This window comes from Euprymna scolopes, chromosome 14, assembly GCF_053919585.1.
Source record: "Euprymna scolopes isolate OS-2025 chromosome 14, ASM5391958v1, whole genome shotgun sequence".
Taxonomy (NCBI): domain Eukaryota; kingdom Metazoa; phylum Mollusca; class Cephalopoda; order Sepiida; family Sepiolidae; genus Euprymna; species Euprymna scolopes.
Genome location: NC_136495.1, coordinates 17,743,622 through 17,763,467, shown reverse-complemented (window position 1 = coordinate 17,763,467; position 19,846 = coordinate 17,743,622). Strand labels below are relative to the sequence as shown.

The 19,846-nt window shown below is 33.4% G+C and overlaps 1 protein-coding gene across 1 annotated transcript in view; it reads left to right on the top strand.

Annotated features, from left to right (window-relative positions):
* Positions 1–458: 458 nt before the first annotated feature.
* The window catches only part of LOC145292883 (synaptobrevin-B-like), a 48,202-nt gene continuing 28,814 nt past the window's right edge, over positions 459–19,846 (top strand). Inside the window, exon 1 of the mRNA XM_080139008.1 lies at positions 459–635. The gene's annotated coding sequence lies outside the window, so the exon portion shown is untranslated. The remainder of the gene's footprint in view (positions 636–19,846) is intronic.

Below are 19,846 nucleotides of genomic sequence, written 5' to 3'. Positions count from 1 at the left end.
AACTACACAAATAAATTACGCACTAGGTCATTAAAAAGTGTTATGAATGGGGGGGGGTATATGGTCATCCTTGTCACTGTACCTTATCATTTTCCTAGCCAGAATCTTCAATTATCATAATACTACATTCACTAAAGGGTTGTCCTATTCGATATTCTCAAATGGATTTTTTTAAAAATAAATATGAACATAAGTAAATCGTTTTTATTAAAATAATTTCATTGTAGGTACTACACTTTGATCCTAGCCTGAAAGCCAAGGAAGTGCACACTGTATGCTGTAAGATGTCGGGGGGGGGGTAGTCCCTTTTCTGGATACCCCATTCTCAGAAAAGAAGCGCAATGGCTATTTTAAATTCAGCAGCAAACATTTTTATTTATTTATTTATTTATTTATTTTTAAAGGCCTATTTTGTAACTTTTTGTGACTTGTGACAATCTGTATGCCAAATGTAGGTCAGAAGGTCACATGATCATCAAGCACGCCTCTTAGATGCAAAAAAAAAAAAAAAAAAAAAAAAGAAGGGGGGCAAGTTACTCCATCATCTCCCTAAAATATCGTTCAAGTTGTTTTTTATGTTTTATTTATTTATTTGTCATTTAAATATTCATTATTCAACTTCTGGGGTCTTTTAGGTAAGTTCTTTCGTTCTTTGCTTTTTAACAAATCTTAGTTATGTAATCTAAAACAAAAACAACAAAAACAATAATGATAATAATAATAATACAAAAAACAAAAACAAACGTCAAACTAAAATAAAATGAATTTGAAATTAATGTTATTTAAATTTATTTTAATGTCCCTATTTTTTTTTTTTTTTTTTTTTTTTGCCCGTCGGGTTATGATCAAATTGTAATATCTGTTCTGTCCGCAGTCGAAGGAAGAGAAATCCTTCTTGACTGGTGTAAGTTTTATTTTGGTTCCATCTAGAGTAGTATTCTTTTGGGGGAGAGAACCACCACCTCTACCATATAAAAACGACCTTGTGTCTAACTTTGCTTTCGTCGTGAAATAAGTAAATAGGGTTGTTTTTATTATGTTGAATTCAATTAAACTTGAAAAGAAATGATAAATATGTTTTTTTCTAGTTTTTATCGGTGCAAAGTATCTATTTACAAACGCTTCGCGATATATGTATATAATATATACTCGTTTGATGAACCAACATATGCTACTACTCCCTCCTCAATAAGGTAATGTTTCGGAGAATGGCATGATAGTACATTAGCCCCCCCTCCCCCCCCCGCTAAAGGAGGGGTTAATGCAGTTGAGAATGATCTCATGACATGAGAACAGATACTACACACCCTTTCCCGTCAAAACAAAATAAAGAGAAGATAATGCCTGGTATCAGGACAATAAAACATACTACACTAATCCCTCAAATGAGGGGAGGTAATGCATGAGAAGACAGTCTCATGTTAATAGAATAAATATCACACCTAACCCCTCCTCCAAAGAGGAGGTGTTCATTCTTGGAAAGATGATTTTATGATAACAGAATAGTTACTCCAATACCCCTCTCCCCCCCCAAAAAAAAAGAGAAGGTAATACTTGGGCAGATGGTATTATGATAGAATTGCCCGCCTCTGGAACACTGTTCCATTGGCCTGCTTCCTGGCCGACAACAGTATGGTAGCCTTCAAGTCTAATGTAAACAAGTTTTTGTTGAACCTTCCACCTTAAATAATCAAATTGTTCCAAACTTACACCATTAACGATTACTACACTATCACCTTACATTCATTCGCCCCTTGTCCTCGAGTGGCCTTCGGGCCTTAATAAGTGGTGACTCCCTTGTAAAAAATTGCATGCCTGTGAAACTCTCTTCCGATTACCTGCTTTCCAGCTGACTACAATCTGATTGTCTTCAAGTCCAATGTAAGCAAGTTCTTAATGACCCGTCTCCCTAAGTAATCCAATTTACAAAACTCCCACTACGGCACTACATATGTTTACTACGCGATAATCACATTGACTAATGTATACCCATTAACCCTTATCCTCGAGTGGCCTCCGGGCCTTGATAAGTGGTGATTCTTGTGTAAAAAAAAAAAAAAAAAAAAAACATACTACACTACTCTTTTTCCAAAAAAAAGAAGGTAATGCCTTGAAGGATGGTTTTATTAAATAATGAAACATTAATAAATATACACATAGGTTTGTCATATTGGATTTTCAGTGTTTCCGAATAGAAGATATCAACAAAGTCTTATATTGAAAGAAAAAAAAAAACAATAAAACTTTCAATCAGTTACAGGACATGAAAACTATGCAGGTTGATAAAAATTAAATTTTCTTGCATTTTGGTAAAAAGAATTTATTGTATACTTTGTTTGTTTTCGATTTCTCGGCTATTAATTGTACTGTATGCGAACCAACTAAATGTATTCACCTGGCGTTGCTCAGGAGTCTTTTTCCTTTCATTTTTCTGTGTGTGTGTGTGTGTGTGTGTGTGTGTGTGTGTGTGTGTGTGTGTGTGTGTGTGTGTGTGTGTGTGTGTGTGTGTGTGTGCGCGCACGCGCGTGTGTGTGTTGAGAAAAAACAAAAAGACAAAAACTATAAAAATTATTGAGAGTTTCACATATAAATTCAACATAAAATGATCACACTTTCTGACCATATAGCGTTTGAAGATCTAACCGTTTTAATTAAATCTTAAATGTAACTATGATCTATCTTAGGAGGGGGGGGCTGGATTTTCGTTAATGGTATGGTTGGGAGAAGAGGGGAGCTCTGAACTAAGGCTAGTGGTAAGATTAAGGAAATTTTTTTAGAGGAAGTCTGTTGCCACCCGAACTTAGGGTTAGTGGTAGAATTAAGGGAGCTAGTTTTATATATATATATTTGTCGTTAATAATTACTTTTTAAATGTTTCTCTAAAATGTTTTTATCTTTTTTTAAACGTTTTCTTTTTTAGTTTTTTTTTATAAAATAATCTTTTATCAATCTATATAATATTCTGCTTGTTTTTTCCTTAGTTAGCCCGTATGCTATGCTTTGAAAAAAGTAGAACTACAATTTTTGAAGGTCGAACTGCTTCAAAAAAGGCCAAATTCACGAAATTTAGCTATGAAAAGCCAATTCGACAGACCTGAACAAAAATATGAGAGTGACTTCCTTTTGATGTAGCCTCATTTTCGAATATCATCATAATAATATATGATCATTGTTGTAAGTGTTTGAGAAAGGAACTCGTAGTAATGTCAACATGCAGCGGTTCTTTACCAAAGAAAGTAGTCCATGAAACGTTATGTAAAAAAGGGAACATTTGAAATAAACAGGGCAACAAAAGAAGAACATTGTCTGCCAAGGAGTGCAGGACTGAAGGAGCAAATTAAAGATTGTCTCTTACAATGTGATTTTATTATTTGTATTGAACTATGTAGCACAATATTACTTTCTGAGTATTTATTAGTATTTATTAATTTATATCATTTGTGCCAGTTCTATATATAAAATGCAATGGACACTATTTTCATGTGTGTTATTGTTTTGTCCAAAAAACTAAATTTTTTTAGCTATCCAGAACAATAGCAGCTTTATAAAAATATATTTGTTGATTAAATATATTTCTTATTTCGTGGAATTTCCATGGACCTGCTAGTAATAACTAATTGGTTAAATGATGAAAAGTGATTATTTTATTTTTATTACTAACTTTTCAGCATTAAGCCCTCCCCCTAAAAAAAAGACACACACACACAATTTAATCACCATATGGACTCTAAGATCAACTTCTATAACATTTTGTAATAAAAGATCGCCAAATAAAAGAGAAACAAAGTTCTTCCATAAACAACAAACAATATTTATTTAAGTGATTTACACTGTTGAGTGTAGGTTGTCGAAGGTTTAAACAGTAAAGAAAGGAATAAAAGACTTGGTTGGTCGTCAAAAGTCTTCTTATAGCAATATATACCGAGTGTTCTATCATTGGTTGTATAATATCAGGATAGCTGTAGTACCTTATCACATATGGAAAGGGACCCTGCATTTATTTCCAGTGACCTTTTCTGAGGCTACAACTTCATAGATGAAGATTCGGCTAATCGTCTACTTGTGTGAGCATAGTGGCATCAAGCAACCCCTACATTTGCCTAACTATGTTAAAACTGCAAACAATTATATAAAAATCACATTCCAAACAAAAGGCAAAATCAGACCCACATAAACGCAACCAATTCACTTCCCTTGAGGTTCGTTTTAAGAAATATATGAGAGCTTAGAACTAACCTAGATGAAGTGGAATCATTTGTCCTAGTAAAATCCTGAATATCCTAGAATTTAATGAGATATCTCCCACTCTGACATATAAATAGAAAATATGCACAAACTTGGAATCTATATTCGTAACCCCATTCTTTAACTAGGGAATAAAATTTAGAATCAGACGATCAGACCTTCGTATGCTTTATACTAGCCGTGCAAAACAGAATTAGTTACGCAGATTTCCTTTATCTTTCTCCTTTGACTCAGAACTATATCCTGCTTGACCAAGTTTCTAACAGTATAGCTGTAGCACTCTCTTTAGATACTAACACTCAAATATACATATTTGGTGATTTTACTGTCCACCACACTAATTAGCTTGTTTTGTTTTTTTTTTTTTTTCTTTTAGCTGCACAGATGCAGCTGACAACACCCTGTATAGTTGCTTTATGTTGCATTCCCTGTATCGACTCATCTCCCAGATCAGGAGAATCAGCAAGCCTCACTTCTTGTTGATCTGCGGCTTGTGTGACGAATTCCCATAGCCCACACGAGAATGCTGATCAGTTTATTATATTGGTAGATATCACCCTAAACTTTAGACTCCAAGCTAAATGATTGATACATTAAAAATGTTGATTAGAAATCCATTGGCGACAACATTAAAGATGCCTCTCTCTCTCTCTCTCTCTCTCTCTCTCTCTCTCTCTCTCTCTCTCTCTCTCTCTCTGCTAAACAATGCATAGGTGAAGGAACTGACTGAGTCAAAGCAGGCATTGAAATTCTATAGCAAACCCCACCTTCTTTTATGGTTCACGTCAACCTGTTCAGCTACCATCATACAAAACTGGAAAGCATTCTGCCAATAGAGTCGCCTTAAATTGGATACAAGTAGGTAAAGATTTGTAGAAACTAGAAATCATTGTAAGAGTGAAAAAGCTGTAACCAAGAAAAGATATAAGAAAATGACCAGAAAATGCACTTTGTTGCAAAAATTAGGAACTCAAGATTTCTTGGAAAATTATGAAGGTGGTTCCAAAAGTAAAGCTTTCTATTTTTTTTAAACTCCAAAAATTGAATAGCTACAGATACGGGAATAGTGGTACCATTGAAATGAGCTTTTTTTTGCCAGAAATTCAATGATGCATATCTGCTTCTGACGCATGTCCATGACAGAGGTTGCTTTCTTAGAGTTTCACACTGTCAATATTTGCCACAGAGAGATGAAACTTTCAGGTCATAAATGCATTAATTCAGTCATCATAATAATGCAATTTACAATTCTCTCTGGTCCATTTGGGTGGAATAAAAAATTGGAGACATTACTTTTTGAACGGCTTCCATTTAATACTGTTGTTAATAATGAACAATTAACAATTCCCATACTATTCAACAATCATGATATCTGCTTGACAACTGAAAAGGCTTTTGTGCCTTGCTCAAACATTCGCCTCTAACTCCACCTTAGATTCCACAAACTACTCCCTCCCAAATTTCACTTTATAGAGACAAGCCAGATTCGATGATCTGAAAATCACCCCTTCACATATTCATGTTATCATAAAAACCTAAACACCTTCAAGGCTGCTATAGTAATAAAGAAATGCTTTGTTGAGCTAACCCTTGTACTTTCAAAACACTATACTAAATGCCTTACTGAATCTTACTTCCCTGATAGTGGAAAAATTGCCTATGTAGTACCAGTATTCAAACCATTCAATTATCACCCTATTAGTTTCCTACTGATTTTCACTAAAATCTTTGACAAGTTAATCAACAAATAAATTGAGGATATTGTGAAAGCTGCTGCAAGGAAGGTAGGCTCCCTCTATCGTGCTAGAAAACTGCTCACACATGAGAGTATCCTGTACCTCTACAAGGCCACCATTTGCCCATGCATGGAATATTGTTGCCACATCTGGGCTGGTGCATCTACCACTAGTCTCTCCCTCTTGGATAGGATCCAAAAAAGGGTCTCCAATTTAATAGGTCCCAATTTGTCAACTAGGCTCCAACCCCTGTCCCATCACTGCAATGTTGCATCTTTGTGCCTGTTTTACAAGTATTTTAATGGAATGTGCTCATTGCACTTGTGCCTCCTCGGCATACATATCCCCGACAAACCCACTTAGCAACAAAATCACACCCCTTCACTGTTGAGGTCCCTAAATGTCAGAAAGTTTTCTACTCTAATAGCTTCGTTAGAAAGGTTAGACTTTGGAATTCCCTTCCTGCTACCTGCTTTCAAAACTGTACTGATATGAAGAAGTTCAAATGCAATATAAACCAACATCTTAATCTTTCTTAGGCCTCGTCCCAATTAGTAGCCCCTTACGTCCAAGTGACAATATGTCTTGTTTGGGGGTGGAGGTGAGTAAAAAAAAAATGTACTAGTTCACTATCTCATAAATGCTAAACTTCTTTCTAACTCACAATATGGATTTAGGCAAGCTTGTTCTTCTGCAGTTATCTTAATGGTTATCTTTGAATGTATTTACCATGCCCTGGACAAGGCAGGGAAATATCAAGTAGTAGCCCTTGATATATTTAAAGCATTTGACAAAGTCTGGCATGAAGGTTTTATGTAAATTAAATCATGTGGTATTATTGGACGAATACTTAAAATAATTACATTCTTTTTAGACAAGAGAAAAATCTAGTGTATCTCGATGGCTATACATCCAAACAACATGATATTAATGCGGGTCGGTCCTTGCACCTTTATTGTTCCTGATATTCATAAACAACTTCCTTGATGAAATTGTGTCAGAGATGGGTATATTTGCTGATGACATCACACTCAATACCAGACATGTGGGGGAAAACGAATGTACAAATAATGAAGGCAATGTTTAAAACCTAAGAAAATGATCCTCAGTCTGTAGCAAGATGGAGATACAAAAGGATGGTAACACTTAATGCTACGAGGACAAAACTCCTTTCCTTCAACAATTACAAAGAACTTTTTCAGCCACCGATTGCCGTGAATAAAAACACTCTGAGAGTTTATCATTCAAACACCTCAGCCGAACATTCACTTGTAACATGAATGGGAACAAGTACATAGAAGACATTGCCAAGGCTGCTGCAAAGAAAATGGGTTCTCTTGACTGTGCTAGAAAATACTCACATCTGACAGTATCAATATCATAGAAGACATTGCTAAGGCTGCTGCAAAGAAGTTGAGTTTTATATACTCACACGTGACAGTATCTTATACCACAACAAAACCACCATTTGCCGATGCATGGAATATTGTTGCCACATGTGGGCTGGTGCATCAACCACTAGTCTCTCTCTCTCTCTATTGGACAGGGTCAAAAAGTTTCCCAATCTAATAGGTCCCACACTGTTAAACAAACTCCAATTCCTGTCCCATTGCCATAATGTTGCAACACATTGCTTGTTTTACAAATACTTTAATGAAATATACTCCAACAGACTCATAGTACCAATGCCCTCCCTCAATGTAAATACCCCCGATTAACCTGACAATCAGCAAAATCCCACGCCTTCACTGGCTTTGTGGGGGATTCCCTTTTCTCTTCCCTACAACCTCTCTCCCACAGGAGAGACGTTGTGAGCCTGTCTTTGTTTTATCATTACTTCCATAGCAAGTGCTCGTCTGAGCTCCAATCTCTGGTCCTCCCCCTCGCCAATCTTTCATGATAAACACCTGTCTAGCTGAAACCACTGTCAAAAATTTTCTCCACTCTTTATCTGTGCTAAAACCAAAACGTAGATTCCATGAACAAAGCTTCTTTCTTAGAAGTGCACGCCTGTGGAACTCTGTTTCGTTTGCCTGTTTCCCACCTGACTACAACCTGCATATCTTCAAGTCCAACATAAACAAATTCCTGATGAACCGCCCCCTTAAGTAAGACACTTTATCAACTCTCCAATACTAACGTACTGTACATGCAATAACCCTTATTCCCGAGTGGCTTCCGGGCTTTGATAAGTGGTGACTAGCTTGTAAAAAAAAAAAAAAAAAAAAAAAAAAACTAAATAAATTGAAATGAAGGTGGCACACATATGGAAGCAGCACCCACCTCTGTATTTTTTTATTTTCGTATTTTTTTTCATTTTTTTGTCACCAGATTATCATCGAATGGTCTCTTAGATTACCAAAAAAAAATTCTTAAGTCAATATTTAAATATTTGTAGGGGTCCTCAATTCATAACACAATGTTCTAGTAAATCGATCACCCATTTTATAACCACTCAACATTTTTAGGCCCAATTTCGAGAATTTAGCCTTTTTTTTTAAGCAGTTTGGCTTTTGGGGGTTATTATTTTGAAAAGCGAAATTTAAAAAAAAAAGACTAAACTGTTTAAAAAAAAAAAGGCTAAATCCACGAAATTTGGCCTAAAAACGTTGAATGGTTCTTAAATGGGTGATCGATTTACTAGAACGTTGCATTAGAAACTGAGCACCCCTACAAATATTTAGATATTGACTTTTAAAAAAAATTTTCATAATCTGGTAGACTAGTGTCCATTTTATAATAATCCACTGAAAAAAATTGAAAATAAGAGGAAAATAAAAAAAATATGTGCTCCATATTTTCATATGCAAAACAAGGTGACATTATCAGGGTATTGTAGGGGTTGATATATTTCAATTCATGAAAGACTCTGAAATTATTGTATGCATGAATGGACATACCTGAGATTTGTCTCAAGAGATTGCCCCATTTGGAAATGTGCAGCACTTTTTTTATATCGTCATCAAATCAATTTTGTGGGACCTGAAAGTTCCAAAATCTGCATAAATTATCACACTGTTATTTCTGAATCCATCTATTTACTTGAGTGACAGTAAAATTCTATATTAGAACCCAAGTTGTCCTAACCAGATCCATTTGCAGATGCATTTGAAACTTCCAACATGAGAAGAAATTTGGAAAAAGTATTTTTTGTAGACTCAACCACTGCTTCCTTGATGAAAAACTAATTGGTGACTTTGATAGAAATAGAATTGAGAGCTTTGAGGAATCTATTGAATTGAAGGGCAATTCTTATTTGGTGGACCTACCTTGGCATAAGAATAAAATCGATTCTGTACCTTCCAGCTATCAAGTTGCTCTTAAAATGCTTGGCAGAACAATGCATTCTTTGGATAAAAAGAACTTGAGCAAGACCTATACTGATATTTTTCATCAGCAAGAGTTGGAAAGGATCACTGAAAGAATTGAAGTCACCCCCACAAAGTTTCCGTAAGTACATTTGGATACCCCATAGGCTGGTTTTTAACTTAGATCAACAGGTAACTACTAAAATCAAACCTGTTTATAACCGTTCGCTGAAAACTTGAAGTGGTTACTAGGGACGTTCAATAAGTAACTTGATTCCGGTATTTGTCGTACTATACATAGGAATTATTTCTATAATACGTTTCTTTCATTTTATCAAAAGTCTCATTTATGATGTGCATCCTTTCAAATACAAAAACCAGATCACTGTACGACACTTAATAGGCTTCATTTTACTTCCAAATCATTTCAAACATGTAAATGAGAAACCACAATAAGTTCAATACTGTAAGTTGCCACATAGCCCATAGAGATATAAATCATTGCACATGCAAAATTTCAGCTTGTTAGGGGATGTAAGGAAAGCTTTTCTTTTGATCAGACACAAGTCTGGTGAGGACAAAAATATTTTTTTTTGTTTTTTGTGAAGACTGTGATCTCTAAGTGCACACTTGTAGAAAATTCAATAGCCTAATCTTCCAATATCCTAAGTTGACAAATTTACCCAAGCACAAAGTTAGGATAACAAATTTATTCCAATACACTGGTATCGATTACATCGGTCACATCTGGGTACAAACAGATGGAAAGTCTCATGAAATGTATTGATTTTCACATATTAATGTGAGAGCTATTCACATTGAACTTGTGCTAGATATGAGCCAATATAACTAATGAGGCATAATGTCTAATTTGGCCATAACAATGCCTGAAACATTAAGGTAATCTACCTATTATACATTCCCAACAAATAAAATATTCTGTAGAATCTATTTATTATTACCGTAGTACCTTTAACATACATATGTATATACGCACACATGTTTATCCTTTCCGACATGGGTAGGATTCAAAAACTGTTCTCTTTTTCGTATGGTCTATGACTTTTTCTTTTCTCGCATTTTTACTTCAATATCCTGAAGATGTCCTCTGAAATAGGGACGAAACGTTGATTTATTTTTAATAATTTCATTCGGTTTTTCTATTTTTCTCAAAACATATGTATGTATGTATGTACATGTGTCATAGTTTCCAGATTATGACTTTTTGATCAGGACATCCTATTTATTAAAAAAAAGGATAAAAGATAATCACATACTACAAACATTAAATTAGTATATAGATATGCTAATCGATTATTCGTAGTATGTTATCACATTCTATCCTCTTTTTTAATAAATAGGATCTCCTGATCACCGAAGATGCAATGCAAAAAAAATTTCATAAAAAAAAAAAATGATGTTGCTTTTGGGTCGTATGTGAAACTAAAATATACTTTCTTGGTCTTCTAGTTACAATCCAAGTGTAGTATCTGTTCTGTCTAAAGATGGTATAATGATATTGTGGGGTTTTCATTTGTGCCAGGCTTCTATACAATAGAAATATGTTACAAACTCTTATATTGGAAATAAACCGTAATAACCAGATATATTCTGACACAACTTTAATCAGATTAATAAATACTTTTACGACTTCATTTGTTGTTGGCAAAGTATGCAAGAAAGGTTTACCTCCCCTTCTTTCCTAAAATAATTCTCTTCTTATCCATCACAACACCCTTCCTATTCTGAAAAAGCCCTATTTGATTGGCCAAGTCGATTTTCGGTGACCAATCAAACGACATTTAATTTTGGTAGGCTAAATGCAAAAACCTGTTTTTCTAAATCTGATCAACAATGAAATTTCTCTTTAATTTGACTGCAATGACTAAAATCTGAACATTCGTCTATTTTCTTGAACGCTAAAAAACTCTTTATTCTAGTTGGACTTCTTAAGGCTGTAAATACAATTCGCTTTATGAGGATTTTTTGTGTTATTGTTTAATTGCTGGGTTGAGGTATAAGTATGTACAGTTTTTATCAAATATTTTATTTAAACATAAATCTAATTGAATAAAGACGATTCAGAATAGTTTGGTAATTGCAGTTCATTTTTTTTTTTTTTTTCAATCAATTCATGACTTCTTTGGTGACTGTCCTCCTTCAAAAGTGCTTTGAGATGCTCTCCGTCAAGTGTGGGGCATGTTGTCAGCATCAAAGTTGCCATTTTAGAACTTTGCAAACCATTTCCGTGCTCACTAGTAGACTCACTTATACTACTTTTTCTTGTAATGTCCTGGGCTGCTTCAGCCGATTTTTTTCCTTTGATGAAAAGCAAAGAAGAGCAAGTATCAAAAATGTTGCTTTTTATCTCCAGGAAATTCCATTTCTAAACCCAAAAAATGATAAAAAAATTAAATTAACTAAAAAGCACAGTTTTGTATGGTAGGAAAGAATATCAAATGAATATTATTCATTTTGTTGAAAAGCAAAAAGCTGTTGTAAAAACAAAAAAAAAGAAAAAAAAATTATAAAAACACTACAAACTTACTCCCCAACTCAATATATATATTTATTATTCTCTTTCTTTGTTGGATCAATAAGGTGTTAAGGACCCACAAAACAAGCAAAATAGAAGATACGCATTTAAGTTGACTTTTGATGCATGTGGCATCTGTAAAAATAATCAGAAAACTGAGTTGTTTGATTTTCTATCACAATGATATGAACTGAATAATCATAAAGAATGTTGACAGGCAATTTTTGCTAGGCCAGAGTGCTTCTCTTTAGGGGTGCTTACTTGATAGTCCCCACCTTCTGACCTCATGTAACATGTTTCAGCGGTGAGAAGGAAGTAAATATCTACCACAAGGGTTTTTCCCAGCCACTAAAACACAGTCGTTTTTCACGTCCATGTTGAGTCATCTTATATAATCAAATTCTGACCTATTACAACTATCACTACCAATCTTCACGATGTTGTCTCACAGTTCACCTGAAAAACTCATTAACCCTTATCCTCGAGTGGCCTTTTGCTTTGATAAACTGCAGACTTGTTAATAGATATAAAAAAAAAAAACTCTGCAACTCATTAAACATGACGTTTAGTGCATGTTTACAATTGAGTGTTTGCATAAAAGATCGGGTTCTTGTCCAGAATTCCCACTATGTTAAAAAATAAACAGAGAAAAATTTATATGATGTATGTACCAGTGACAAAATGAAAATATCATATTCCCAAAATCACATAACTTGATCAAGTAGCTTAATTTTAAAATAAAAAAAATAAAATTTGATGAGTATACGAGAAGTGACTGTCTCACCTGACGTTTTAAAAAATATCTCAAGAAACAAAGGGAAATAACTCAACAATACTTCATACTTAGTAGATTTATGTTGTAATGCCTACGAATTTCCATTAATTGCTTAAGAATAAGTTTCTTTATAAAATGATGAAAATAGCTCTCAAGGAGACATAAGCAAAATAAAGTTGGGAACTCTTGGTTTAAAACGTTCATGGACTGTTATTGTAATTTTTTTTGTTGTAAATAAATTGAGATATATATATATACTAGCAGGGCTACCCGGCGTTGCTCGGGACCGTATAAACAATGAAAAAACAAAAGCAGATATTGAACATATGTTTTATTCTTAGGGGAGAGGAATCTTTCATCTACAGTTTTAGCGTTACAAACAAACATTTGTCTTTTATATATATAGATAATGACAGGTTTTTTTGGGGCCCCCCCTCGAAGATAACTGATCAGTTGACCAACTTCTAGTGGTCCGTTTGACGTGAAATTTCGATATTTGTCATCCGGGTGATGGGGCTTCGATATGATACCAAATTTGTCAAGTTTGGTTCCGTCTTTCAAAAGTTTCAGCGTTACAAACAAACATACATACATACACACAGACGTTTGGCTTTTATATATATAGAAGATATACATGATGATTGCAACGTCTTGTCAGACGAGTGCCACTCCCTCAGACATTTAAAATCCATGAGCCCAAATGCCTGAGGGAGTATCTATACAAATATGATGTTACAGAGTCTTAGCTTTGTACAACAGCTAAGTCTCTCTCTCGGTTCCAAATGCTGAGATCCAGCAACAAGCAAGAGCAAGATAGCCAGCAACAAATTAAACTGCAGACCAGCTTAATGCGGGTACTGGTCTTCCGCTTTATGGTTTTTTAAATCAGAGATTTGCTTCTCCTAGAAAGGTTGCCTTCACCACGGCTTACGGGAGCCCTCTCCACCCCAATAAACATATACACACACACAAATATACACGGTGCTAGTTGGCCGTTGACCCAGAAAAAGAGTTCATTCGCCCTTTGGAAGGTTTTGTTTTTAATCCTTCAGGGAGACTAGCCTCCCTCCTCACCAAACAAGTCTGGTGGGGGAACCAGTTTAGTCGCTGGTGACCCGACCATGAGGCAGGTAGTACTAGGTTACATGGTACCAGTAGCATATGACATGACCTGACACAAATATATATATATATATACATACATATATATATATACACATACATATATATACATATACATATACATACATACATATGCATACATATACATACATACATACATATACATACATATATACATACACATACATACATATATACATACACATACATACATATATACATACACATACATACATATATACATACACATACATACATACACATACATACATACATACACATACATACATACACATACATACATACATACACACACATACACATACATACATACACATACATACATACACATACATACATACACATACATACATACACATATACATACATACACATACACATACATACATATAAATACATATACATATATATATACATATACATACATACATATATATACACATACATACATATTTATATACACATACATACATATATATACACAAAGATTTAAAGTCCATGAGCCCAAAAATGACTTCCATCGCCACAGGACCATTTTAATAGACAAATGCCTGAGGGAGTATCTATACACAGATGATGTTACAGAGTCTTAGCTTTGTACGACAGCTAGGTCTCTCTCTCTCGGTTCAAAATGTTGAGATCCAGAAACAAGCTAGAGCAAGATAACCAGCAACAAGTTAAACTGCAGACCAGCTTAATGTGGGTACTGGTCTCCCACTTTATGGTTTTTTAAATCAGAGATTTGCTTCTCCTAGAAAGGTTGCCTTCATCACAGCTTACGGGAGCCCTCTCCACCCAAACACACACATACATACACACAAACACACATGATGCTAGTTGGCCGTTGACCCCGAAAAAGGGTTCATTCGCCCTTTGGAACGTCTTGTTTTTAATCCTTCAGGGAGACTAGCCACCCTCCTTACCAAACAAGTCTGGTGGGGGAACCAGTTTAGTCGCCGGTGACCCAACCATGAGGCAGGTAGTACTAGGTTACATGGTACCAGTAGCATATGACATGACATACATACATATATATACATACATACACACACATACATACATACATATACATACATATGATGATTGCAACGTCTTGTCAGACGAGTGCCACTCCCTCAGACATTTAAAATCCATGAGCCCAAATGCCTGAGGGAGTATCTATACAAATATGATGTTACAGAGTCTTAGCTTTGTACGACAGCTAAGTCTCTCTCTCGGTTCCAAATGTTGAGATCCAGCAACAAGCAAGAGCAAGATAGCCAGCAACAAATAAAACTGCAGACCAGCTTAATGCGGGTACTGGTCTTCCGCTTTATGGTTTTTTAAATCAGAGATTTGCTTCTCCTAGAAAGGTTGCCTTCACCACGGCTTACGGGAGCCCTCTCCACCCCAATACATATATACACACACACAAATATACACAGTGCTAGTTGGCCGTTGACCCAGAAAAGAGTTCATTCGCCCTTTGGAAGGTCTTGTTTTTAATCCTTCAGGGAGACTAGCCGCCCTCCTCACCAAACAAGTCTGGTGGGGGAACCAGTTTAGTCGCCGATGACCCAACCATGAAGCAGGTAGTACTGGGTTACATGGTACCAGTAGCATATGACATGACCTGACATACATATACATACATATATACATACATACATACATACATACATACATACATACATACATACATAACGGGATTTTTTTAGTCGATAAATGGAGTTTTCAGATAAAAAACAATGGTTTCTACTGATTTTTTTGTCAATTCTAATAAGTTACAATGGTAGCTTCCAAATTTTGCAGTCGAAATTACCTGAATATTACTGAATTATTAAAGAAACAACTTTAATCGTGGTAGCAGGTGAAAAAAATGCTGCCATTTTGTTTAAATCGAAATGGAAAATTACCTCCCTTTTGAACTCTTGTTTTCATCAAATTGTATTTTTTTATTTTCTTTAATAAATAATTTTCTAACTTATCAATTTTTGGATATAATCATCTTAAAAATATGAGGAATACGTAAATATCATTGTTTTCATGTGAAAATCGGTATTACGATTTCCAAAATTTCATCCCAATAGTGTAGAAGCGCCAAATTGTTTTTTTTTTTTTTGGTAATTTAGATTTGCATATTTAACATAAACTGATCTCCTACTGAAGAGATAGTGTATTTAAGGATGTGTGACCAATTTTGTAATTATTTAAATCTTTGCTATTTTTCTTAATTTCTTGGAAGTTAATTGTATGTGTTGAGGATAGGGATTTTGTGCATTGCCATCCGGACTTAGCATTAGTGGTAGGGTTAAGGAAGAATATGCCATAATGCTGTTTTATTTGTCGCCAAGTTTGAATATTTCTATCAATCTTTTAGGGATTTTGATTTCGTTGAAAAAAAAAACGTGTCTTGCCCCAAAATGTGGTGGTCAAGTGGTTAACGACATGAACTGACGATCTGGGTGTTCCAAGTTTGAATCCGGTTTGTTCAACAAAAAATCATGTTCACTCAGTATGTTGGCAACCTTCATGTGGTCCCGCCCATAAATCACTTAGAAATTTAGGAGTCTGATGCTTTTTAGAAAGAATTCTGACTTAGAAAAATATCGGAGAAACCAATGCCAACAATAGAATCTTTGGATTCATACAATATGATGATGATGCCACAAAATGCATCTCCTCTTAAAACAAAAAATCTTGTCCTTAAAACGCTACTCATTCGTACTTGGTAATGAGTACTCATTTCTGCTAATGGCTCTGAAATAGGTAATAATTATATTAAATTTATACTAGCAACACCTGTGGAAATTTCACGGGGTACTCGTTCATCTATACTCCTTTAAATCTGGTTTTCTTTTGTGTGTATAGATATTCATATTAAACCCCCCTCTTTTCTATTTATTTAAATAGAAAATACAATTTTGTTATATCTTGGTTGTTGATTTGCATTCACTAGCAAACGATCTAGCTAATTTGCATATTCTTTTAAACATTCATTTTAATTAATTCTCTATTAGTTTTGTTCGTTTGTTTAATGGGATAATCATCTTTAGTTAACTATTACCTGTAATTATATTCATGCAGATATTCTACATGATTTATACTTGCATAATATTTGCGAAAAAAGTTTATAGTAAACACAAAATTGTTTCCATATATATTTATGTATGCGTATATATTTTTGTTAAACAAATCTATCTATCTATCTATCTATCTATTATTTTTATGTCTATAAAAGTGTGTGTGTGTGTGTGTGTGTGTGTGTGTGTGTGTGTGTGTGTGTGTGTGTGTGTGTGTACATTTTCATACGCAATAACTGTCAATTTTAAGTCTACACATTCGAAATTTGATATACAGGGTACTGAGATTTGGGAAAATCTATGTGATCGGTTTTCGGCCAGAAATTTGGCTGTTAAGAGGTCAAAGTTCAACGATTTGACTTTTGAAAACTCTACCAAACTCCTCCGACAATTTTTGGTCTAAACACTTGAAATTTTAGATATAGGTTCCTTGGACATGGATCTAACTTAAGTTTATTTGAGCCCAAAACAATAAATGTTAAGGCGTCATAATAGGGGTCAAATAAAAAAAGAAATTGACCGTTTTTTTTGTTTGTTTTTGTTTTTTTTGCTCAGCATACACCTCCAAACACCCGGGCAACGCCGGGCACCCATGCTAGTATGTAATATATTGATGTTGGCATTCTGTAGATGTTCAGTTTAAATGGAGATGCTTTGATATTATTGTAGCTTTTTTGTTAAAACTGCAAAAGTATTTATCTATGCTAGCATGAACGCCCGGCAAAGCTCAGTCATAAAGTACACTTAAATATGATGATATTTTAATTCTTGCAGATCTCATATATACTATTATAGAATTAATATTCTATCGATTTTTATATATTATATAGTTGCGATTTCAAAAATAAAAAAATATATCCATATGACTTGGGTACATTAGCTGGAATCGAAACCAAAATAAAAATTTATGAAAAAAATATATGTATATATATATATATATATATATATATATATAACTTGAGTTCTTTCAGCCATAATCGAAACCAAAACCAAAACTTATGAAGAATTCTTGATAAAATTATTTATAAAAAAAATAGATTATTGGAGTGGCATCAGTTATAATCGAAACCGAAACCAAAACCAAAACCAAAACTTATGAAGAATTCTTGATAAAATTATTTATGACAAGTACATAACAATTAAATGATCCAGATGTAAAACAATGCACATGCTATCGTATTATTATGCAGATGTGAAACTGATCTCTCACTTTAAATTCTAAAATGACTGTTTTGTTAATTGTTTTTGATTTTGATTTTTACCATGCATATCGACACTATTGATTTTATGTCCATTTTTTATTTACAACTTCAAGGTCAGTAAAATAAAATATGGGTTCATTATATACTAATTATTTAAACTCTTCAGCTTTATAAAATTTGCATTTTTTTATCAACCTAAATTTATTTTGTTTAGTTTTCATAACATGAAATATAGAGGAGGGAACACCATCACCAAAAAATCCCCCTCATATATTTAACGAAATCTGCTTTTAAAATATAAATTAATTTAAAAATTGATAAATATGGAAAATTTAATGAAAATCTGACCATTAGTTGATTTTTGCTAGATTTATTAAACATATGTGTTTACGCTTTCGAAATAATCACTTCATAGGAATGCTGTTTAAAAGCGTCGATAATGTAAATATGATTTTAGTCTCACATTTTCATCATTTTCGTACGTTGAAAAAATGTTTATGTCTTGTATATATATATTATTAGTTTATTGTAAGCTTTTGGTAAATGTGTAGTTTAGCAGCGTAAATTATTTGACAGACAAAAATTATAAAAATTATTTATTTTATTATAAAACACATTTTTAGACCAAAAAGCTGAAATTAAACGAGAAAAAAATTATATTTTCATTATTTTTATTTATTTTTTTTTTTTTTACCAAATTTGTCTTTTTTTTACGCTCTTTCAGTACAAAAAATGTGGTGACCAAAAACATGGTTCACAGAAGAGCGTAAAAAATGCCAAATTTGACCTGAAGAAGGACAATCTGTCAAACTTTAGAAAGGCCAAATTTTATAAGCAATATGGCGGCCTCGAATATCGTACATTTAGTCTAATAAAAATGATGAAAAAAATAAAAATGAATTTTTTTTTTCTGATTTTATTTCAGCCTTACGGTCTAATAATGTGTTTTATATAATTTTTTATAATATTTTTTTTTGTCAAATAACTTTTTGTCTATCAAATAATTTACGCCGCTAAACTACACATTTACCTTTTCTTTTAAATGTCACAAAAGTTATAATATTAAATTAGATTACAGTTACATTGTATTACATATATGGAGATTGTATCTATGGTGTACATTAGAGGTCCCTAATTAACCTGAAATGCGTTGGTTTAAAAGATCACTAGGCATTGCCAACTGAATGTGAAAAAAGAATGCATGATTCTGTGACGTCAGATTTGTGTTAATTATACGAACTATGGGAAAGCAGAAGCGACTTGATGATTTTTTAAACCCTTTGCTGTTCTTCTTCAAATTAATAATTATACTTTGTTATAATTTTGTTAGGTTTTAAGATTTACACAGTTTAATAATAATAATATTATAAACTTTTGTATATTAAATATGAAATACGATTTTACTGAATGTTCATTTGGTTAACTACCGGCTTCCATACTTTTGTTTCGTAAAAAGGCACAAATATGAGAGCCGTCTATAAAATGTTTAATATTTGTGCAATAATATTTTTAAATCGGTTTTAATTTGGCGATAAAATAACTGACAAGAGTTATGTTTATATTAAAACTTAATATTTAAAAAACATTTAAACACAATTAATGAAAAATCTATGTTGTAATGGAATATTTTGAAGTAATGGAATTTTAATCGTTTTAATCTTTTAAAAATTAATTAATTTTTAGGAAGTTTCTTTTTCTTGGCAATTCAACTGATTATAGTATATATTAACTAGAAAAAATGCTATTTAAAAAAACAAACATAATAATATTAAATTTATATCATTTTTTAATTGCAACTTCAAGGTAAGTTTTTGTTCAATACGTGTATTCAAATTTTTA